Here is a 23,776-nt window from a genome sequence, read left to right as displayed (position 1 = left end):
GAGACAGAGAGGAAATCCAGGCCCTAGACTGAGTGTGTTCCCTGTGTGCTCTTAAGGGAAATTGTGCTTGATGCATACAGCTGCATCTGGAAATACTGTGTGTATCCATTTTTGCTCCATGTGAACATCTCTCTCCAGTGTCAGTGGTGAGGATTCAGGCTCCTTGATTAAGGCCCATAGAGGGGATGTCACACAGACAAAACACCTTCAGTTGATCAGCTTGCATACACTTCTTATGTGAGAAGACCAAGTATAGTTGGTAGCAATAATGATATGGTATAGGCAGCATAACCAGTACCTTACCAAACACAATGCAAGGAATTTGGACTTTCTGACAATAAATGCAAAAGAACATAAATGAAATACTAATCCTTCCTGCTAAAAGTAAGTAGTGCCTAACATTCCTTCTTTCACAGTGATGTAACTGAAATAATGGTAAGAATGAACCAAAACACAGTAAGATCTCTTGTTCAGCATCATAGTAATGACTGCAGGTAAAACTTTATATATTTATAGGCACTCCAGGAAACATTATAGTTGTTAGCAGCCTACTTTGAGTCACATGATATACTAGTAAAGGCTGTGGGAATCAAATACTGGTCTTAAATAATCCATATCCACTTCTTTCAGGCTAACAGTCTTCTTCATTAGGGTTTATCATTGGCAAATATTAAATATCAAACAGATTGTTGTGATCCTATTTCAAACAAAGATGACATCCCAATTAAAAATATGCACCTACACACATTCACGCACACACACACACACACACACACACACACACACATATATATATATATATATATATATATATATATACATATATATACATACATACATATATATGGATCTACTTCAGTAGATCGAACTTTTACAAATTCGAACCACATATGGCCAAGACCATATGTTCAAACTTGTAAAAGTTCGAACAGTGAAGAAAAAAGTAAAAAAAAACAGCAAAAAAACAAAACTAAACATCTGTAGCAGGGGGGGCTATGCCCCCCTGTACCCCTTACCCCCCTACTTAAATATACCAACTCTGAGATCGCACTACATGGTGGAAAAGGGAAATCTTCCCGTTCTGCACTGTACGGACATCTCCATTCAGTCCGATCGAACTTTTACAAGTTCGAACATATGGTCTCGGCCATATGAGGTTCGAACTTGTAAAAGGTCGAGCTACCGAAGGGGACCCATATATATATATATATATATATATATATATATATATATATATATAGACATACACATATTTCAGAAATTCACAGAGGTTATTTTTATGAAAAAATGTCAAGGGAATCTATGACTCTATGACTATAACTGTACAAATGAAAAGAATGAACAAACACAGAAGCAAAAATATTATGTGTAAAGCAAATGTGCAGATGAAAAAAAAGAAAAGAAAACCACTTATGTGGGTCTTTGATGACACAGCATCAAAAGTTAGGGGAAGCATATCGTGCTTAAAAATATTAATCATCTTGTAAGGAGTAAGAGAGAGGGAGCAACAGCAGTACAAGTTAAAGCAGAAGGAAGCAGAAAAGGCAGAAGGCAGTAAATTGCCCAGACTGAAGAAAGGATAGCAAATTCAAATGAGAACAGAAGTTAAACTATTATAAATACACAAGGGAACAAAGAAAGAAAAAAGAGGGATAATGAAGCTTTAAAAAGACTAGGGTGTGACAGGATAGGAAACTGGAAAATCAAAGATTCTAAATAAATGTTTCTGCTCAGCATTCACAAAGAAAGATGTGCCCAGTATTGGAAGGGGGGGGGGGGAGGTGATTACTGTTCTTTCATAAATTAGAGATTCCTGAAAAAATGTCAAAAGATAAAAGTAAACACAGCAAATGGACCTGCTGAAGTTCACCCTTGTATCTTTAGACAACCTAAAGAATAAATTGGAAGAGTTCTAACTTTGTCTATTTATTTATTTATGTATTTATTTATTTAATTGTATGTATGTATGTATGTATGTATGTATGTATGTATGTATTTATTTATTTATTTATTTATGTATTTATTTTGCTCTGGGAGCAGCTTTCTGCCATCATTCTTGCCCAGAGCTTCTCTTTGGTTTCCCATTCTAACATACCCAGCACCTGTCCACTTTGCCCCTCCTAGACCAGATCTTTCTAACAAGTAATGCGTGAAGTAAAGGTTCGTTAAGATTGGTAAAAGGCAGCTGGGTTTCATTTCACTTTTCCTGAGTGTGGGAAGGAATGGCCGGAAAATATTGACTTTCATCAGTTTCATAATATTATCATTTATTATTCGTCAGCTAGGTAAACACGATAAACACAAGTACCTGCTTAAACGGGAAAATCTAGTAGAAGTTATTCAAAGTCACATACTATGTAAACTAATAGTAAGGAAATTGCCATGTTAGACAGAGTAATAAATAACACACCAAGACAGCAGCTGTGGTCTAAATTCCATAAGATCAATAGTGCCAACCGAATTCACTGAAACTCCTGATAAATGATGTCAGATGCTAATCACTATAGCTATTTCACTGACCTTAAAGATATATACCCCTTATTGTGTGGAACCCAGACTTAGAACTAGAATACAAAGCCCTTTACCACCTTATAAACTTAACTCTGTAAACTATACTGTCAGTTTGACCTTATTTATAGAGAAAATATGGAAATGTTGTTGAAGAAAAGAATTTTGGAATATATGGAAGTCAAAGCAAATGGAACACAAATGTGAAGGTAACGTTTTCATAGCTGGAAGAACATGCTAGACAGATTTAACAGCATTAGAACTTTGACAAGCTGATGAAACTTTCCTTTCACTTTAAGCTCCAAAATCTGATAGAGTTCTTTGTTTGGGTAACCAGGATATCAGATTTGAAAGGGCTGTGGATTATTACATGACAGGTTAGTCTAAATTACTTTTTCTTTTGATAATAAAGACTATTATGATCAGGTGTCCAAACTGAAACCAATTTATTATGTGTTTGAGATATGGATGCCGAGAAATTCACCTTGTGAATGTAGCTTGAGTGGTGCATTTTGGCATCCATGTCAAGAACACATAATGGAGGACTCCAGTCAGCGGTCTGATCATAAGTCTTTGTAGTGCATGGAGCTTTATCTGCTCCCTGTACTACTGGCTACAGAAAAAAAAAAGAAAAAGCCCTTAGTGAGCACTAGCAGTACCTTTCAAAGAGCTGTTAATGTCGGGTCCTGCCTTAAATTAATGCTCAACTAGGTTGTCCTTTTCCCAATTTTGGAGCATAATCATGGTACTTCATGCACTGCTTTAATAGTTTAGTTGTATGGTATTTATAAAATGTGTATGCAGATGTCTAGGGCTTGTACACCACAAAATCACATACCACAGTACTACATAATTTATAGAGGTCCCAGTACTATATGACATATGAGCATACACCACTGCATAACTGTAAGACTCCAGTACATAGCAGGTATGTAAATCAAGGTCCACACTATCATCTTTGTATTGGGGAAGTCAGACTTAGTGCAGAAAAAACACATCAAAAACCAAAGAAGGGTGCCTGATGGCCCAGCGAAAATGAAGCTGTGTTCACCCAACCAAGGCTAAACAATATCAGCTGCATAGCTACATTCATTATCAAATTCATGTGTATATAAATGTACAGACACATTGAAGCTCCCTGCGGACAGTATTCCCCTTATATTAACTCTGTAGTACAACCAATATGAATGGCTGCTGTCATACACTGATATAGTAGTACTACCACCAAAAGAAGGAAGCGTGTGCATTGAATGGTCCTTTGTTGTCATAAAATGGTAATGCTCTCATCTCAGCCTGCATGGCAAATCAGGCTGTAAGTTTTAAAAGTCACCTTTTGCCATAGATGTGGGGGTAATCCTGATGGAGTGCCACTGTCCCCCTGTGCCATTGTAACTGTCTATACTGGCACAGCAGACCAGCTCACAGTCAGGAATACTTAAAGAGGTGGCACAAACACCAAAATGTTGTTCCACACATCAACAGACTGTACTGTCAGCATGCACAGAGATACAGTATGGTGCACAATCCAGCTAGTCTGCCAGTTGTTGGGGAGGTCTGCCTGTACAGCGCTGAATCATAGCAAGACTGATGACATTTGTGCTTGGTTGTTTTGATGATAGTGGTCATGCTGATGATAACAACTACAGTTCAATAATAAAAAAGTGCAAACAACAGGAACAAAACATATTGCACCATTTTTTTACCTTGGATACAGGATCCTAATAGTTTAAATTTATTAAGGCCTTGCTAAGTTTAATTCTGGTGGCTGAGAAAAAGAAATTACTAGAAAATGGAAATCAAAATTGAAACCAACTGTATGTTAAGTAATGAATATTGTAACAGAGATAAATGAACTGGAAGTAGGATCTTTAGAAAAGAGTAGGAGTAAATTACATAAAAAATGGAAACTGTGCGAACAATATGCAGAAAAAATGTTTTAGAGGAGTGAGATTTAAGGGAAGGTAGGAATTGAGCAATTTATGCAATGTTATATTGATGATAGTTATACAAAAAAATATGTGATGTATAACATTTGTAATCAGGAACATGTTAATATGCTTTGTTTTCTTTTATATAAATGTATGTTTGCTTATGCATTCAGTGATAATTCAATAATGGTGTTAAAAAATAAAAATAAACTTACTAGTAAGAGGTTGGAGAACTAGATAATGCAAATGCCAATAGGAAAAAAAATAAACTTTTCCATTACTATGGGAGGCATTCAGCAGCAAATAGCAAAAAGCATTATGTGAAATAACCTGGTCAGTGGCAATTTTAAGGGGGGTGATTCAGAGACAAACATAACACAGTGCTACCAGAAAACTAGCATAGAATGCATCATATACAAATGACAAAATAACATGCAAATGAGTATCAACATGCTAATGACAGCCATCACATATGTAAATGAGGAACTCAAATATGAATGAGAGATTTGAGTGAAGAGCCACAGTGATCATGGCTGCTGAATACCAGGATGTTCCATTGTACAGGAGCTTCACTCATGTTATGACGCTAGGGATAGTGGCTACGTACATAAGCCAGTGTCCACAATGTCGCACATCGTCACCCTCCACATTACAGAGGTCATCCAACAGCTAACTTTCCACCATTAACATTAACCTGCCCAAGCAACAACGACCGCTGAAGCTGAAACGCAAACAAACACCAGTCACAACCAAAGTGACACATAGCTCACAACACCAGTGTGCCACCCAACAACAGCCCCTAAGGCAAGACAATGTACCCAACACTTAAGTCATAGGTGACTCTATAGTCAGGCACACTGATGTCCCACTCACCAGGTTGAAGAAGGAGAAAATTACAGTCAGCTGCCTGTTGGGTGCCAGGATCCACCACATAATGCATGCACTCAAGTCAATACCAGGCTACAACTCTTACCACACTTTTCGGCCACCAAACCAAGACCGAAACACTAAAGGCGGAGGAGTGTCCATATTCACCAAAGATATTCACACTTCCAGACTAGTTGCCCAACACAATGCATGTGAAATTCTCCAGATGCAACTAACACTAGGTAAGACTGCAATCCAAATTGTAGCTTGCTACAGATCCCCCACCATGCCACTGTCTCCAACCCATATAACATAGCTGGTCTCACTACCCTCTAGTAGACCTTCCCTTTCACTCTTACTGGTACTCGTCTGTCACAAATCACTCCTGACACTCTTCTCCACCCACTCCATCCTGCCTGTACTCTCTTCTTCACCTCTCTTCCACACTCACCATTACTCTGAACTATTAATCCCAAGTATTTACACTCATTCACCTTCACCGCCTCTACTCCTTGCATCCTCACCATTCCTCTATCTTCCCTCTCATTCACACACATATATTCTGTCTTAGTCCTGCTGAACTTCATTCCCCTTCTCTCTAGAGCATATCTCCATCTCTCCAGGGTCTCCTCCACCTGTTCCCTACTCTCACTACAGATCACAATGTCATCTGCAGACATCATAGTCCACGGGAACTCCTGTCTGATCTCGTCTGTCCATCACCATTGCAAATAAGAAAGGACGCAGAGCTGATCCTTGATGTAATCCCACCTCCACTTTAAATGCATCTGTCACTCCCACCACAGACCTCACCGCTGTCACACTGCCCTCCTACATATTCTGTGCCACTCTTACATACTTCTCTGACACTCCCGACTTCCTCATACAATACCACAACTCCTCCCTAGGCACCCTGTCATATGCTTTCTCTAAGTCTACAAAAACACAATGCAACTCCTTCTGACCTTCTCTGTACTTCTCCATCAACACTCTCAGAGCAAACATCACATCAGTAGTGCTCATTCCCAGCATGAAACCATACTGCTGATCACTAATCATCACGTCCCTTCTTAACCTAGCTTCCACTACTCTTTCTCATAACTTCATGCTGTGACTGATCAATTTATCCCTCTGTAGTTACTACAGCTCTGCATATCACCCTTATTCTTAAAAATCGGTACCAAAACACTTTTTTCTCCATTTCTCAGGCATCCTTTCACTTTCCAAGATTTAATTAAGCAATCTGGTTAGAAACTCCACTGCCATTTCACCTAAACACCTCCAGGATTCCACAGGTATGTCATCTGGACCAACACTCTTTCCATTCTTCATCCTCTTCATAGCTATCCTTACTTCCTCCTTGCTAATCCATTGCACTTCATGATTCACTATCCCCACATTACCCAACCTTCCCTCCCTCTCATTCTCTTCATTCATCAACCCCTCAAAGTACTCTTTCCATCTGCTCAACATACTCTCCTCACTTGTGAGTACATTTCCCTCATTATCCTTTATCACCTTTACCTGCTGCACATCTATCCTAGCTTGGTCCCTCTGTCTAGCCAATCCATACAGGTCCTTTTCTCCCTCCTTAGTGTCCAACCTTTCATACAACTCTTCATATGCCTTATCCTTAGCCTTCGCTACCTCTCTCTTTGCCATGCACCTCATCTCCTTATACTCCTGTTTACTTTCTTCATCTCTCTGACAACCCCACTTCTTCTTTGCCAACTTCTTTCTCTGTATACTCTCCTGTACTTCCTCATTCCACCACCATGTCTCCTTGTCATCCTTCCTCTGTCCAGATGTTATGCCAAGCACCTTTCTAGCCATCTCCTTTACTAGCTCTGCTGTAGTTACCCAGCTATTTGGTAACTCTTCACTGCCACCCAGTGCCTCTCTTAACTCTTCCCTGAACTCCACCTCACAATTACCCTTTTTCAATTTCCACCATTTGATCCTTGGTGCTGCCCTTAAACTCCTCTTCCTCTTCTTGATCACCAACGTCATCCTGCAAACCACCATCCTATGCTGCCTAACTACACTTTCTCTGGTTACCACTTTACAGTCTCCAATCTCCTTCAAACTGGTTCTCCTGCGCAAGATATAATCCACCTGTGTGCATCTTCCTCCACTCTTGTATGTCACCCTATGCTCCTCCCTCTTGTTAAAATATGTATTCACCACAGCCATGTCCATCCTTTTCGCAAAATCCACTACCATCTGACCTTCTGCATTCCTTTGCTTAACACCATACCTACCCATCACTTCCTCATCTCCTCTGTTTCCTTCACCAACATGCCCATTGAAATCTGCTCTAATCACCACTCTCTCACCCTTGGGTACAGTCATCACCACTACATCCAACTCACTCCAAAATTTTTCTTTCTCATCCATTGCATGCCTAACTTGTGGAGCATATGAACTAACTGCATTCATCATTACACCATAAATTTCCAGCTTTATAAACATCACTCTATCCGACACTCTTTTCACCTCCAAAACACTCTTAGCATACTGTTCCTTCAGGATAACTCCTATGCCATTTCTCTTCCCATCCACACCATGATAAAACAATTTGAACCCACCTCAGATACACCTAGCCTTACTCCCCTTCCATCTGGTCTCTTGCACACACAATATACCAACCTTCCTTCTGTCCATCATATTGGCTAGCTCTCTCCCTATACCAGTCATACTGCCAACATTCAAAGTTCCGACCCTCACTACCACAGTCCTAGCCTTTCTCCTCTCTTCCTGCCTTCGGCCATGCCTTCCCCCTCTTCTCCTCCTCCTCCTTCAGTCAACAGCAGCCCAATTTCCACCAGCACCCTGTTGGCTAACAGTACTGGTAGCGGTCATTGTTAACCTGGGCCTCGACCAATCCGGTATGTAAATATTTACTGCTGTCCGCATGAATGATTTGGTGAAGTTTTACGCTGGATGCCCTTCCTGACGCAACCCTCCCCATTTATCTGGGCTTAATATTGGATGATTTCAACTACCCTGCCATTAACTGGGAAAACTACTCGGGTACCAACACCTTTTCCCAACGGTTCTTGGAATTCATAAATTCCAGCACCCTGGCTCAACTAAACCATTGTCCCATGAGGGACTCCAATATCCTAGACTTGGTCATTACCAACATGGAAGATAGATGCTCCACACCAGTGGTCACCCCCTCATTGGTCAGGTCTGACCATACGCAAATCACCCTTGACATCCGCATCCCAGCCCTACCCCCTCCCCCAGTAAGGAAACCTCCATAAAAAACTTCTCCAAAGCCAACTTCATGCTACTCAAGTCAGACGTGACAAACTTCATGACACCCATGCAGACGGGAACTGAAAGTTTGACTGCTGAATCCTACACTAAGGCACTGTACAAGCACATCCACTCATGCATGAAGAGTACCATCCCACATAGAACCAAGATGCTCTCCTCCAAAAAAAAAGCCAATCTGGTGGTCCCCTGCTATAAACAAACTATACAACAGAAGGAAAAAACTATTGCAGAAAAGAGGAAAATGCCAGGATGCAAAAAACTCCCTTACCAGCCTCAGTAAGAAGCTGAGATCCCTCATAAAATCCTCAAACACTAGTTATGAAAAGAAAATTGCCAAAGATTCCAAGGACAACCACAAGGCAGTCTATAGTTATGTCAAGAATCTAAATGGCAATGCTCAGATCTGCTTTGAGCTACAACAGAATGGCATTAAATATACTGATGCCAAGGATATTGCCAATATCCTGGCAGATCGATTTAGTGCCAACTTCACCCCCCTCTCACCCCCTAAAGCGCCCATCTCACTACCAAAAGATTGCCAAATTCTGGTAATCACCACCACACAGGTAGAAACTGCACTCTCCAAAGCTAAGAATACAGCATCCATGGGACCTGATGACATCCCGGGCTGTGTACTACATGAACTAAAAAATGAACTGGCACCTCACCTAAGTGTCATGTTTAATCATAGCCTTGCCTCAGGCTTTGTGCCCACTGAGTGGTGCACAGCTACAGTTATCCCACTCCACAAGGGGGGATCCACCTTGGATCTGGGAACTACCGCCCCATCAGGCTGACGACCTTGATCTGCAAGGGCATGGAATGCATTATCATGGAACTTATAAACAAAGACATTGGCAACCTTCAAACACTGGACCCCACCCTGTTTGGGTTCGTGAAGAGCCAGTCTTGTCTCCTGAACCTGATTGATTTCTTTGAGTCAGTCTCCAGAGCTGTGGACGAGGGTAGGGCGGTCCACACAGCCTATCTGGACCTCGCCAAGGCCTTCGACACCTTCCCCCACTCTGGAATCATAGATAAACTTACTAAGCTGGGCATAAATCCCTACGTCACTCGATGGGTTGCCAACTGGCTTACTGACAGAACCCAGACTGTAAAAGTAGCCAACTCCAAATCCAACTCCAGACAAGTGATAAGTGGAGTACCTCAGGGTTCAGTCCTGGGACCGCTCTTGTTTGGCATCTACTTCTCTGAAGTACAGGTCAACACTAAGGGACTCTGGCTAACAAAGTTTGCAGATGACTGCAAACTGGGAGCCATTACTGAATCCCCAAATGATGTGGATATTCTACAAAAGGGCCTTACAGAAACAGATGCTTGGTGCCAGAGCCATGGGCTCAAGCTTAATGCCAAGAAATGTATATTTATCCCCTTTGGAAAAAAACATGTACTCATGAATTGCCACATAGGTGGCAGTGCACCAAATATCAAAAGTGTGATGACAGTCTTAGGGACACAGGTGGACAGTGGTCTCACCTTCGATAACCACATCTCCACAACAGTCAGGAAATCCTTCTATGTGGCACACCTCATCCCTAAGGGCTTTTCATCCAGAAAAAAGGGGGTCATTGTCCCACTGTACTCATCCCTCATTAGACCCATTATAGAGTATAACACCCCGTTTGGTATGTACCTCACAAGACATCTGCAACAGCTGGAAAGGCCACAGAAATACCCCACTAAAAGAATCACAGGCCTAAAGCAGATGCCATATGTTGACCATCTAAAAAAACTCCAGCTATACTCTGTGGCATATCGTCTACTCAGAGGTGATCTCTGCTTAACATACAAGGCCATGTCAAACCCTGAGCTGTTGGACATGCTCCACTTAAAGAAATCCCAATCCCTCAGAGCCACATGCTCCAGGGATCTAAACCTTGTCATCACAATGAACAAAACATGCTGGAGGAATAGGTTCCTGGCCCAGAGACTCCCCATACTCTGGAATAGACTGCCCATACATGTCAAGCAGAGCGCCTCCTTGGCCCTCTTCAAAAGGAACCTTGATGATTGGATTGGAGATATGAAATTCACCCCAGGGAATCATGTCAGTCTCCCTGCTAGACATGGGTCCGGGCAAGTAAATATTGTTGGAAGAAATATCCAGGGAATTGTTATGGCTAGGCTTGTATAGACCCTAGGGTGGATAGCCTAGTACCAACCTATGAGCCTATAAACCACCACCACCATGATCAGGACAATATCAGTATTTACCATATGGAAAGAGACACCATATGGGAGTTCATAGGTTCATAGATTCATAGGAAGTTACTGGGCTAATGGCCCTAGGGTCTTTACAAGCCCAACAATGTAACCAAAACCTGTGTACCCTAATTGACTATAGTTAGATGCTAGTTGTTTGCAGAGCGATTCTATGATCAGCACCAACTGCCCCTGTTCATGAGTGACATAGGTGCCACCCCTGGGGTGAATTTATGGTTACCCATCCAATTATCAAGGTTGCACTTTAATAGGGTCATTGAGTAGCTCTGCTTCACATGAAATTGAAGCTTATTCTAGGGGAGCAGAAATCTCTGGGTAACATATCTGTCTCTCCTACATGTTGTGTTAATGTCACAGGCTAGGCTGAGATCCCTGGAACGAGTGACTCTTGTCCCATTTGATTTGCAGATGTGCAGCATTTCCATTAGGCCAAGGTCAGAGACTGCTCTGTAGGACAGGCTCAGGTCATTTCTCAGCTACCTGTATGATACAGAGTACAGTGACAGGGCTTTCAGACTTTCCATGTTGGGTATGTTTTGGAGGCCCTGAATTCTCTTGGATAGAAGCTCTGTGGCCTCTCTAGCTGCTGCAGATGTCTGGTGATGTACATACAGAAGGAAGCATTTTACTCAATTAGTGGTCTGATAAACTTTGAATATAGCAGAGGTATGACCTCTTTGGTATTGGATGCGATGCCCTTATTTATGATATGTGCAGTATAGAAGGCTTTTCTTACCACTATGGACACATGGTGATCGAAGTTTAGATTGCTATCAACCTGTGTTCCCAAGCCTTGCACCACTGGGTTTGAGCTTAAAGGGATATTATGTATATCATAATTAGAAGGGGCTACTTCTTTGCCAAAGGGGATAATGAGGCATTGTTTTTGCATTTAGTTTTAGTCCATGGCTTTGGCACCAATCATTTGTCTGTGTCAGTCCCTTCAGTAATATGTTGACATCACTGGGTGAGTCTGTGATTGCGCCCAGTTTACAATTGTTTGCAAACTTTGTAAGCCACAGGCCATCTACTTTTGCCTGGACTTCAGAGAAAGAGATTCCAAACAGTTTAGGGCCCAGTACAGATCCTTGTGGTACACCACTGGTAACTGGTCTACTGGTGGAAGTGGACTCTAAAACCTTGACAGTGTGCATTCTATCTAGCAATTTAGCTACCCATCTAGTGACATATGGGTTATCCCCAGCTGGGAAAGTTTCTCAACAATACCTGAGTGGGGAAATGTGTCAAATGCCTTGGCTAAATCAAGATAAGTGGTATGTACTGCTTTCCTCTCATTCAGGGCTTTGCTGACATTCTCAAAGAAGTCCACCACGTTTAATACTAAATAAAAGATTTACCCTTGACAAAACCAAACTGAGTTGGGTCAAGAGTTTGAAGGCTGCCTATGTCCTGGTTCATAAGGTCCATAATGATTCTTTCCACAGCCTTGCAGATAAGGCTGTTCAGACTAATGCATTTATAGTTCTCAGGGTTGGTTGATGAACCCCCTTTGTGTAAGGGAATTGCTGTTGCTGCTCTCCACTCTACGGCACAAACCGGAGCTCAGGCTGTGGTTAAAGACAGTGCTAAGTGGTTCCACTAGGACTTCTTTTAGATTGTTTAGTAAAAAGCCTGGGATGTTGTCTGGTCCCATAGAGGCCATATTTTTGGCCTTGCAGAGCACTTGTATGACCTGTTCTTTGGAGATATTTGGTAGAAGACTGGTATCTGGAATGCTATGGGGTATGGCTGGTGGGGACAGGGGAGGGGGGTGAAATTTTCACCAAATCTGTCAGCTAGTAGGTTGGCAATTTCTTCAGGGTCAGTGTGAGTGGTGGCATCCACTATACATTCAGTACACAGCTGGGCATTCCCTTTTCCCTTTTGGACATAGCAAAAGAATGCTTTATGATTATCTTTAGCTAGTGATGCTAGTTTAGTCTTGTAAATAGCTTCAGAAGACTTACAAGGATTCTGATTTGCTTGTTTAGGCTGTGTAGGGTAGTCTTCCTTTGCTGAGTAAGTTCCTCCTTGTTCTTGGATATCAATTTTATCCTTTTGTTATATAACTTATTTATACTTGCAGTCCACTAGGGTGGCTTATTTTTTCAAGAAGACCTGGTTTTAGTCCTGTCAGGTACAGTCGAGTCAGTTCATTTGTTTAAGTAGCTATACAGGGCATTTGTGTACTCCTCTGCATAGGAGTCATTGTTGGCTGTGTTAGCAGGGGCTTTGAAACCTTTTATACTGTCGCTTAGAAGGCAATAGTTTGCTTTGTAGAAATTTTTCATTTTTTTTTTTTGTTCCTGTGGGTGTCTCACATCTGATCTTTACTTCAAACAAGACAGATTTATGGTCTGACTTAACCAGAAATGGCAACACACTGGGGGGTAGTGCAGTGACCCCACATTTTGGTAAATACTAGATCTCGGACATTTGAGCCCCTTGTGGGGGTGCAGACTAACTGTTCCAGGGCATTTGAACCTCAGAGCAATCATGTAAATCACCCAGTTTATGGATGGTAGTTGAAGTCTCCCATGACAAGGTGTTTAGATATATATTGAGTGACTATAGCAAGTCCAGGTAGGTGGTATCTTTCTCCTGGTTCATAGTGGGGGACCTGTAGCTAGCTATGATGTGGTTGGGTATTTTACCTATAGTTATTTGGACCTGGAGTAGCTCAAGAGATTCTTACTGTTTCACCAGTCTCAAGGTGTATTTGGCACAAACTAAATGCTGTCATTCTATTATTGGTTAAGTAGATACATGGATATGATTGGTTTACTCATCTTAGTATGAGCGCTCTTATTGGTTTGTATATATTTTAGATATGTTAATTATTGCGTCTAGAATTTGACAGGTTTTCTCTGAACTACGTTAAACTTTTAATGCTGTTTTTTATTGTTTTTTAATCATCTGAAGAGCACCAATGTTGGTGCGAAAGTGCTTATTTCATTTTGCAACACAGTTTGCATGGGAATAAAAGGTTGACACTCATGTGGAAAGCATTGTGGTCTATCAACAATGTCTTTCCAGGCTGTCATATACTGGATCCCCTTTGGAGTGACACCAGAACCTAAGCAATTGTTGAACTCTATAATTTTTTGTCTGTACTGTGGCATCATCCTAGGTGAAGGAAGAATGCTGCTTAGGGCTAGGGACATACCTGCCTAGAGCACATAATCTGAGAGTTCTGTTGTGTCTTTCTTCATATAGTCCAGAGAATTATGTCTCAAGTTATTCACTCCAACATGTACTATGACAGAGTCATAATGGTAATTGTTGCTGAGTGACTTGCATGCGTGCATGACTTGACAGATCCTGGCACCTGACAGGCGGCTGACCATGACCTTCTCCTTGTCCATCCTGGTTTGGGTGACATCTGTGTGTTCCACTATTGAGTCACCTGTGACCAGGACATTAAGTTTTTATTTTTATTTATTTATTTAACATTTGTTGACCGGGAAAGTCTGACTAAGACAGAGCCTATTTTTAGTGGAGACCTGGAGAGCAATGCTCCAGACGCATGTCTTTCTAACATGGAAGGAAACCAGTGCACTCAGAGAAATCCACACAAATGCAGGGAGGACATGCAGACTCCACACAGAAGGCACCCCAGAAAAGAATCAAACTGGAGAACCTCTTGCTGTGAGGCGACAATGTTAACCGCTGCACCACTGTGCCCCCCAATGGTTTTGTCATATTTTGCCTTATGGGCTTAATTCCTGAGACACTGATATGCATATTGTTATGTGTAATGGTGGAGTCTGTTCATGTACCAGTACATGTGATTTTTTTGCAATTGGGAGGTCTCTGGTCTTTTGGTAGGCTCTTGATGAGTACCTCAGAGTATGTGGGTTTATATGTCTTGACTTTATCTTGTGTAAGAGGAGAGGTGTGTATGCTGACAACCTTTTTGATGTCTTGTTCATTGTTAATGTGAGAGGACTGATTCAAGTCATATGGTATAGTGTCACCTCTCATATGCTGTATTTCTTTGCTTTAGGAACAGATGGTTGTCAGTATACATGAGGCAATTGCTACATTGCCTAAGGATGCCCACATCAATCAGGCTGGCTACAGAAATGTTGGGAAACTGACTGTCCATAGTAGCAGGCAATTCCTAAGTACTAGTTTATGAGAAGGCAAGTTAGATCAGCTATTGCTCTGGGATTAACAAGGGCACTTAATTGTATAGAAGATCAAGGATGAACACTGAGAAGATGCTGCTCAGCGTGCAGCTAAGTTACCTGAGGAAAAGCAAGAAAGCCTGAGGGGGTTTCACTGACTGGAGTCTAGGGAAAAAAGTATTTATATGCGTTTGCATCTGTACAAGGCACTGCTAACCCCACTGTGTGGCACGTACCTATGCACAAATGGAAGACTTATATACAGGTGAAATTAAACAGTCTTAAACTAGTCTGCCAATAGGGAATCACACAATGATCTTTCCTCCAGCAATTCCCAGCTCAGACAAGGCTATATCCACAATCTTCTGCCAGTAGGGTGCAGGGAAGCCCTTCTTAATGTAAGATGGCTGGATTTCAGTTCAACTGTATGAAAAACAGGCTAGATTCAGCAAGTCTGAAACTAATCTATGCTAATCTACGTAATATTTCAGTCCAGCACAAGTGCAGGTAATAAGCAGGCACAAAAAGTAACAGTTAAACATTTACAAATGAATGCAGTAAAACAGTAAAATACAAATGGAAAAGTGCAGATCAAACTCAAAATAAACTTAAATTCCTGTTCTTAGCTTTGGATGGCTTGGATTCAAGCCAAAACATTCTGGACCTCTGGCAAAGGACACCAAATGCAGAGCAGCTCCAGTTAATTCAGCCAAAAAGATGAGCAAATGTGAGGCTTATATACAGGTGAAATTGAACAGTTTTAAACTAGTCCGCCAATAGGGGATCACACAAGCATCATTCCTCCAGCAATTCCCAGCTCAGACAAAGCTATGTCTACACTCTTCTGCCACAAGGGTGTAGGGGGGAGCCCTTCTTAATGTAAGATGGCTGGATATGTATGCCATGTATACACAGGGCTTGTAGCAGCACCTCTTTCTCTAATACAGTGAACATCTCCAGCCCTTGTTGATCCTTCAGTTCCAAGACAAGACAAGAGCAACTGTGGGTTAGAAATGCAGATTGTTGTGCTAATACATGACTGTTCATGCCAGTCAACAGTTGTCTTGGTACTGCCCCTGGTCTCATTTGGTGGTCATAGCCCTGTGTGCTCTCATTCTGTCACCATTTTGATACGCTGCCATAGTGTGGCAGCAATGCCCATATTAGCAATGATCACTGTCAATTAAAATAGCTCTAACAGTACAGTATATTCCCCCTGTAGTGGAGGCCTGATATGTTCCATGTCATATATTGCAGTCGATCTGGATATGGTATGCTCTTGTGAACCCTACACAGCAGGGCAGTAACCTGGCCTAACCTGCCCCCTGTAAGACTGAAATCCCCAACAGGACTGCAACCTGTCTTGTCTTGTTCTCTCTCAGGTAGAGCTCCTCCTAAGCAGGACTGCAATCTAACTTGCCCTGTTCCTTGTTCCCTATTCCATGTTAGACTGAGCCCCCATCAGACTGGCAACCTCTTCTGTCCTGTTCCCTCTTCCATGTCAAGTTGTGTCCCAGAGCAGGACCACAACCTGTTCTATGCTGTTCCCTGTCAGGTGGAGCTCTGCCACACAGAACAGAAAACTGTCTAGCCATGTTCCCTGCGCACTGTCAGGCTGTCCCACCCCAGCATGTCTATCGTCTGTTGTGCCCTGTGCTGTTTTACTCCATAAGCTTCTCTGCTCATTCATTTTCCTTGTTGCCTGCATAAACCTTTGCATGGTCACTGCAGCCCTGAGATCCATCATCAGTAATCCTGTATGCTTTTAGTTGCCTCGGTGGCAGTACATTCTGTTATCCATGATATTATGATTCCTGAGTAGCTTCCCATAATGTTGTCTCCTACAAAATGGCAACTACTGTTTTATCACTCTGGAATGGGCCTCATAGTGCAATAATTATAACAGTGATGTGATTTAATACAGTTGTCTGAATTGCAGCTATAACACTATCTATTATCAGCCACAGTCAGTATTATGATCAATAGTGTATCTGGAGCTGGGCTTGAGGGTCAGCTGCACTGGATGCAGAATGTTACATGACACAGACAGCAGACCCCAATCTCTCTAAAATGCAATACAGGCTTTTAAAAGCCATTATTGCATTTGTGGTCAAGCCAGACTGCTGTAATCCCCCGTTTATGGAGGAATCATTATGTCTCATAATGGTTCACCTCCCAACCCCCTGATTACACTTATAATGGGTACCAGAACTTGTCAAAGATTTGGGATGCATGGTGAGGCTTTGAAAGGCTCTTGTTATTGTTAGCCTAGTAAAGAGCTATGAACCTAGACAACTTTCTGCAGCTTAAAAGCAAAAAAAATGCACCATGCAGGCATGGTATAAACTGTAGCAACTGTTTGCTACATTTGTAGCAAGCAGTTTGGTACAGTTTAAAAGAAGATTTTTTAAACTAAAATATGAGTGCCCTAGTGCTCAGTGTAGACGGGCTATAAACTGTATCAACTGTTTGTGTAGCAAGCAGTTTACTACAGTTTAAAAGAAGAAGTGATTTTTTTTTAATAAAATGTGTTGAAGGAGGGTACTGAATAGATGGGTCAGGAGGGAGAGGAGCATTCTGTGCAAGTGGTCATCTAGTTGGTGTGATAGAACAAGGAACATCCATTTTTTTATGCTGTCCGGTAGAAGAGCTGGCAGGGATGTGGGTCTGACTGGAATAAGCTGGCCATTACACTGTAGTTACTGGCTTAATACAATCAAGTGTTTTCTTTGCTCTTCAGTTAAAGTGCTGAAGGGGGTGATGTGTGGTTCATGGTCCCAGCACAGAGTGCTGCTTGAGCCAGCTACATTTCTTATTATGATGCTCATGTCTTTCCATTGCTGGGCTTGGAAGTCAAACTCTTCCAGCAAGTGCTCTATATGGTCCCAGAGCATGCATATATCATCGCTGGGTATTGCCACCTACAGGCAATGGTGTTTTTTGGAATCTCCCTACCATGCTGCCCAGTAATGTATATCATCTGGTACCAAGTACTAGGCTATCATTTTCATCCTAAGCCTTCACTAGCAACATAGACAGGATAAAGCTTTGACTACAGCCTAAACAACCAGAGCATAGACAGTGGCTCAGGACCTTGAAGGCACTACCAAGGAGAATGGGTTTGTCCATCCTAGGGGGGCAAGAGGGAGGTGTGTAGTCTCGGTGTACACTCGGGTGGTTTGAGTTCCCAGGTGGAGAACGAGGATACAAAAATATGGTGCTGCCCGATGGTGAGCAGGGTGTGTTGCAGATGTCAGCTGTTTGTAGAAGTGTGGGATGGTTCAAAGATGACACCCTTTGTATGTCTCACCCTTGGGGTTTTCTGGGTGTTCACAGGGGTGGGGGGTAAGTACTCTTTGACAGCAGTATGACACTGCACCAGGATGTCTCGCTCTTCTCTTTGGTCCTGAATATTGGTTGAATCAAGTCCAGGGAGCTAGGAGTGTTCACTAGACCAGACCCAGAGATCAAGGTGAAGCTCTAGGATTAACTGATGGTCAGCTCTGTCAGAGCTAAAATGTACTCCAAAAAAGGCTACCATTTCTCTCCTCATTCAGACCCGCAGAGTGGACGTGGCCTGTATGAATTCAGCAGAGCTCCCACTTGGTTCAGTCACAAAACAAGGAGCTTCCTACATATTCTGGGACCACATGGAGCAGTTGCTGGAAGAGTTTACAGCCCCCCTCTATAAAATAGTTCTCAGGCAGCAGCATACCAGGGTGTTGAGTGATGTTACAGGCTTCTCCTGCTCTGGTCTGCTGTGCAGGCATAAATACAGTGACCTGTAGAGGTGTCACCCAGACCTGCTGTACCAATGGATGACAGAGGTTTGGGAGAGGGATCCACCTTATCACTTTAAGCATTCTTTATTTGCTATGGTACTGCACATTCTAACAGTGGAGTAGCTAGAACATTTGGAGTGCAGGGCAAGATCCTCATTTGGCACACCCCATACCTGAAGAACAAAAAACTATTTGTAATGGGGGGACCAAACAATAAAAATAATCAGTTAATAACATAAAAACAACCTGGATGAATTAAGAACTCTTATCTTTCTCACCACCCCCTATAAAACATGTAGCATTCATTGAAAGTCCAGTCAGTAAAAACAGTCAACTAATAATAGATAAACACAGCCTTGATGAATTAAGAACTCATATCCCCCTCCCCAAAAAAGTAGCGTAGCATTCATTGAAAGTCCAATCAGTAAAAATAATCAACTAATAATAGTTAAACATAGCCTTGATGAATTAAGTACTCATATCTCCCCCATAAAACAGTGTAGCATTCATTGAAAGTCCAAGCAGTACAAATAATCAAGTTGTTGTTGTGTCTTTCGGCTTTTCCCAGTTAGGGGTCGCCACACCGGAACACCGGTCCTCTAATGATTGGCAGTTGATTTTTACATGCCAAGTTGCCAGCCCTGACACACAACCTTCAACAAAGGTATGCCCATTCACGCATGTCTCCATGCAGAAGACGCTCTAGCTGAGAATCGAACTGGACAGCATCTTACTGTGAGGCGACAACGCTACCGCTGCACCACCACCGCGGATAATAGTAGATAAAAACAGCCTTGATGAATGAAAAAGTCACATCTACCACTCTCTTCTCCCATTAAAACAGCCAATAAAGTCCCTATCTGCCCTATGTAGCAATAATAATAATAATAATTATCTGTACTGGAATAGTACCCCCACAGTTTTGTCTCTATGCCATTCATTACAAATAAGTTGGAAAATGACCATGAAACTAGACAAAAATGAAAAATCACGTTCTTATATCTCCCAAATTAGGAGATATGAGTTTTCTTTTTCAATTTTCTAAAACTAGCAGCCAAAGACCTAGCAAAACCACCTTACCCACATGCATAGTTAATTTATATTTGAATATAAGATTGTCTCTTCAAAGTTCAAGCACTTATTTGTAAACATGATTTCAAGAGAGTTACTCCACTTCTGCTCCCCACATCCTAATTGGGCTTCATAATCCCCAGCAGCAGCACCACTGAACCCTGAAGCAAAGCGTGTAAGACATATGTGAGTGCTTCACTTATAAGGGAATCAGTTCAATGCTGCTTTATTTTCATTCTGGATAAGCAAGTATCAGCAACAAAGTAAGCACAGGTTCTACTTCAATTTTTGTACAGATGTATAAAACACAGGGCAGATAATCAATATACATTTGTTGTAACTCGTATAAATGGATAAAATGTAAGTGCAGCTGTCATCACTATAGATAATGTTTTACTATATGAAAATACATCTTCCTGCTGCATTTTAATGTTTCCATCATTACCTTCAAAATAAACACTGCCAGAGTGCCAGTGTAACACAAACAAAAAACCTAAAGCTGTTATACCAGTCAGTTTTAACTCTCCTTTCACTCCTGCATCAGAGCTTTCATGTAGTCTTTATACAATTGTCTTGGGAGTATTTTTGCCATATTTGTTTGCTTATTGCTATAACCCTGTTATCTGTGAAATTGAATGGTTATATTATTCTGTTCGCATATATTTAATGGTAATGGAAGTCTATAATTTACTGATAGTATCAAACTGCAACATATCTCCATCATTTACTCTTATTTTATATTAATTAATTTAGGAACAGGAAGTAAACAAACATATTCAAAATATCTCTCAAAAGACACTTATTTGAATCCTGGCATTACACGTGTAATACTCCATGTTAATTATTAACTTAGCAGAACTTACACAATTTGGCTGTACGTACTAACTCTGTTAACATATCCCTTCTAAGAACACTACTTCTCTATAAGTAGTTACATTCCTAGCTGCAACTCTCACCACGGAAGTATTACTAACTATGCACTACTTTGCCTAAGTGATTCTCCCTATTTAATTTCCTAACTAACGTTATGTTCCTCCACATATTTAAATTCAACCATATATTTGTCTATATTTACGTGTTTAAAGTCTTATGTACTATTGGATACTATGTATATATTTTTGTTTTTACATTTTTATCCTGTAAATGTGTTAACACTCATTTTTTGTCAGCTTTTTTTTATAATTTCTATTACTTGTTGTGATAATTTGTATGTAAGCTTAGACTGGAGTTTTCTCCCCGGGCCTCTGCTGAAAATGGGCACTGTCCCAGTCAGACCATCCCAGTAAACAAATGTAAAATAAATAAATAAATAAAATAAATATTATTCAATGAACTGGCCTTAGGCCTGATGTCTGTTGCCACTTGTCATGGTCACTTACAAATAAATTCTACTGTCTGGTATCAGTTCTCTGCATTAAATATAACTGAAAAACAACAGAGTAATGTTTCTTTCACTTTTTTTGTTGTGTCTTTCGGCTCATCCCGGTTAGGGGTCGCCACAGCGGAACTCCGGTCCACTAATGTTTGGTAGTGGATTTTTACGTGCCGAGTTACCAGCCCTGGTGCACAACCTTCAACAAAGGCATGCCCATTCACGCATGCCTCCACACAGAAGACGCTCTAGCTGAGTACTGAACGCGACAATGTCTTGCTGTGAGGCAACAACGCTACCGCAGCAGGAATTCAAATTAAGCTTAGGCTGCCACTTCTCATCAGAATCAGAGACAAATCCATAAATAATAATCGGGGACAATGCAGGGACACTTAAAATATTACAACTATTATCCTGAGTGACTGACAGAGTAAGAGAAAGTGAAGTTAAGGCTTTCCTACATAGTAGCCCACAGGGGAAAAAAAAGACAAGCGGCATAATGCCAAACATGTTTCTCATAGGTAATCATTGCCAATGTAATTTCTAATGGTACTCTGACAATAATTCAGTTTTTATGGAGATTTCTCCTGTCTTTGAGATGGTGCGACAGTGGAGTTGGTGCATATATGCTTTAGGGGTTCGGGGGGGGGGGCTTACTTCAGAAAATCAAAAAAAAAAGATTGTTTTTGACCCTTTAGTTGTTTGGACATCTTTTTTCATTTTTTTGAAATGTTGACTTTTAGGAAGCTTGCAGTTCATAATAGAGCCATGAATTAATCTACATTTTTTCTGAAGTAAAGAAGTCTACTTTAATTATTGTCATTATTTATTAAGCACAATTTATCACCTGTTTCTCTAAAAACACTACATTACACACAGACACGAGCAATAGAGGATACAGAGGCAAAAAATATGTAAAACCTGGTTCCACTGATGCTGTGATAGTCATAGTTTCTCAACTAACTTAGAATAATGATGCCACCTTGCAGGTTGGGGAATTCTGTTCTTTTATTCATTCATTGGTAATGCTGTATTGCATTTTAATTTGACATTCACCACACACAACAATTGGCATCCTGATTCTGCTCTGGATTTAGGTAAACTAATGTTATAAAAATATATATTTATTTCTTTAATTGAATATTATGGTTACATACTGACTGAGACATACTGCGGTGGTGGTGCTGCAGTAGCGTTGTCGCCTCACAGTTAGACGTTGCCCGTTCGATTCTCAGTTAGAGTGTCTTCTGTGTAGCAACATGCGTGAATGGGCGTTCCTTCGTTGAAGGTTGTGCGTTAGGCCTGGCAAGCCAGTATGTAAAAATCTACTGCAAATCATTAGCGGACCGGAGTTCTGCTGTGGCGACCCCTAACCGGGAAAAGCCAAAAAACACAAACAAACAAACTGACTGAGACAGAGACAGGTATATGTCACTCCTTTTCTTCCAGTTCCAGGCCTCAGGTTAAAAAAAACAGGGTCCCAGCCATCCACATACTCCAGTTGTACAAAAAAAACAAAAAAATATTCAAAACTCGTGACTGAGCCAATAACTGAGTGCTCTATTGGCACCCTGGTTCTCTCCACATGTAGAGTGGCACAGCCGATTGACCCAATCAATTGGGCAACCAGAGGTAGAACCCATCCAAGATGTCATCCAAGGAGATGACTGACATGTGGGTGAGTTACCATCTGGGCTGGTCTGGCAGGCCTTGTATACTTCTCCCTATCCCCCATCACTTCTTCCTTATGTATAACTCACAATCTCCTGTTTGCAGTCCAAACCTCTCCATCACCAATTGTCTACCCTCTGTCTCCAGTTTGCCCTTCATATGCCAATATAACACCCTTCTGTCTTAGTTTGTGCTGCATATTTGACCATCTACCCATAGATTCTTGCAACATTCCCCATACCTTTCGTAACAAAATAAAAAATGGGCATCTGTGCCCAAAAACAAGTGTATCCTTTTGTAGCCAATTTCTCTTTCATTCAAGTTGTCCCACTGTAGGGTCATCTGCTTGCTCTTCCCATTTCTGTTTTTGCTATCACGTCTTTCCCTCCCCATTTATATGATGAAATCACTTGGCACTTTGCCAAGTAGCGCTTGTATAGCTATCAGTGCCCATGCATATCATTGCATGTGTATGAATATACATGACACAGGGAATGTTGCCTGCCTGACAGTTTCCCTTGGGTCACATACCCGTGCACAGCATGGCCATTTCTTCTGTGCAGTTACTGCTATTGCTGTGGATTTAAGTATCATTATGCAGTCTTGTCCCTAGCATAATGGCACTATGTTGGCACTCATGCATACATAACTGATGTTGGGGCACATCACATTAAATAGTCTTGTGCTAGTTACCTCTGCATGATGGTGTTATTCTTCATTCTAAATACCCCCCTTGTCTAGCAAATACCTCTTGGACATAGAAGCACATTAGCCACTCTACAGCACATGTCTTCAGCAGTCCAGAGAAGACAGTGAATGGCAGCATTCTACATCCTCTAACAAGGACATGAAATAGTAATGTTTTAATTAAAAAAAAAAATAATCATTAACATTAGGATGAAAACTGCATGAACAAAC

The sequence above is a fragment of the Protopterus annectens genome, chromosome 7.part0, assembly GCF_019279795.1.
Source record: "Protopterus annectens isolate FY-2018-M chromosome 7.part0, PAN1.0, whole genome shotgun sequence".
Classification (NCBI taxonomy): domain Eukaryota; kingdom Metazoa; phylum Chordata; order Ceratodontiformes; family Protopteridae; genus Protopterus; species Protopterus annectens.
Note: the sequence above shows the minus strand (reverse complement) of the source record.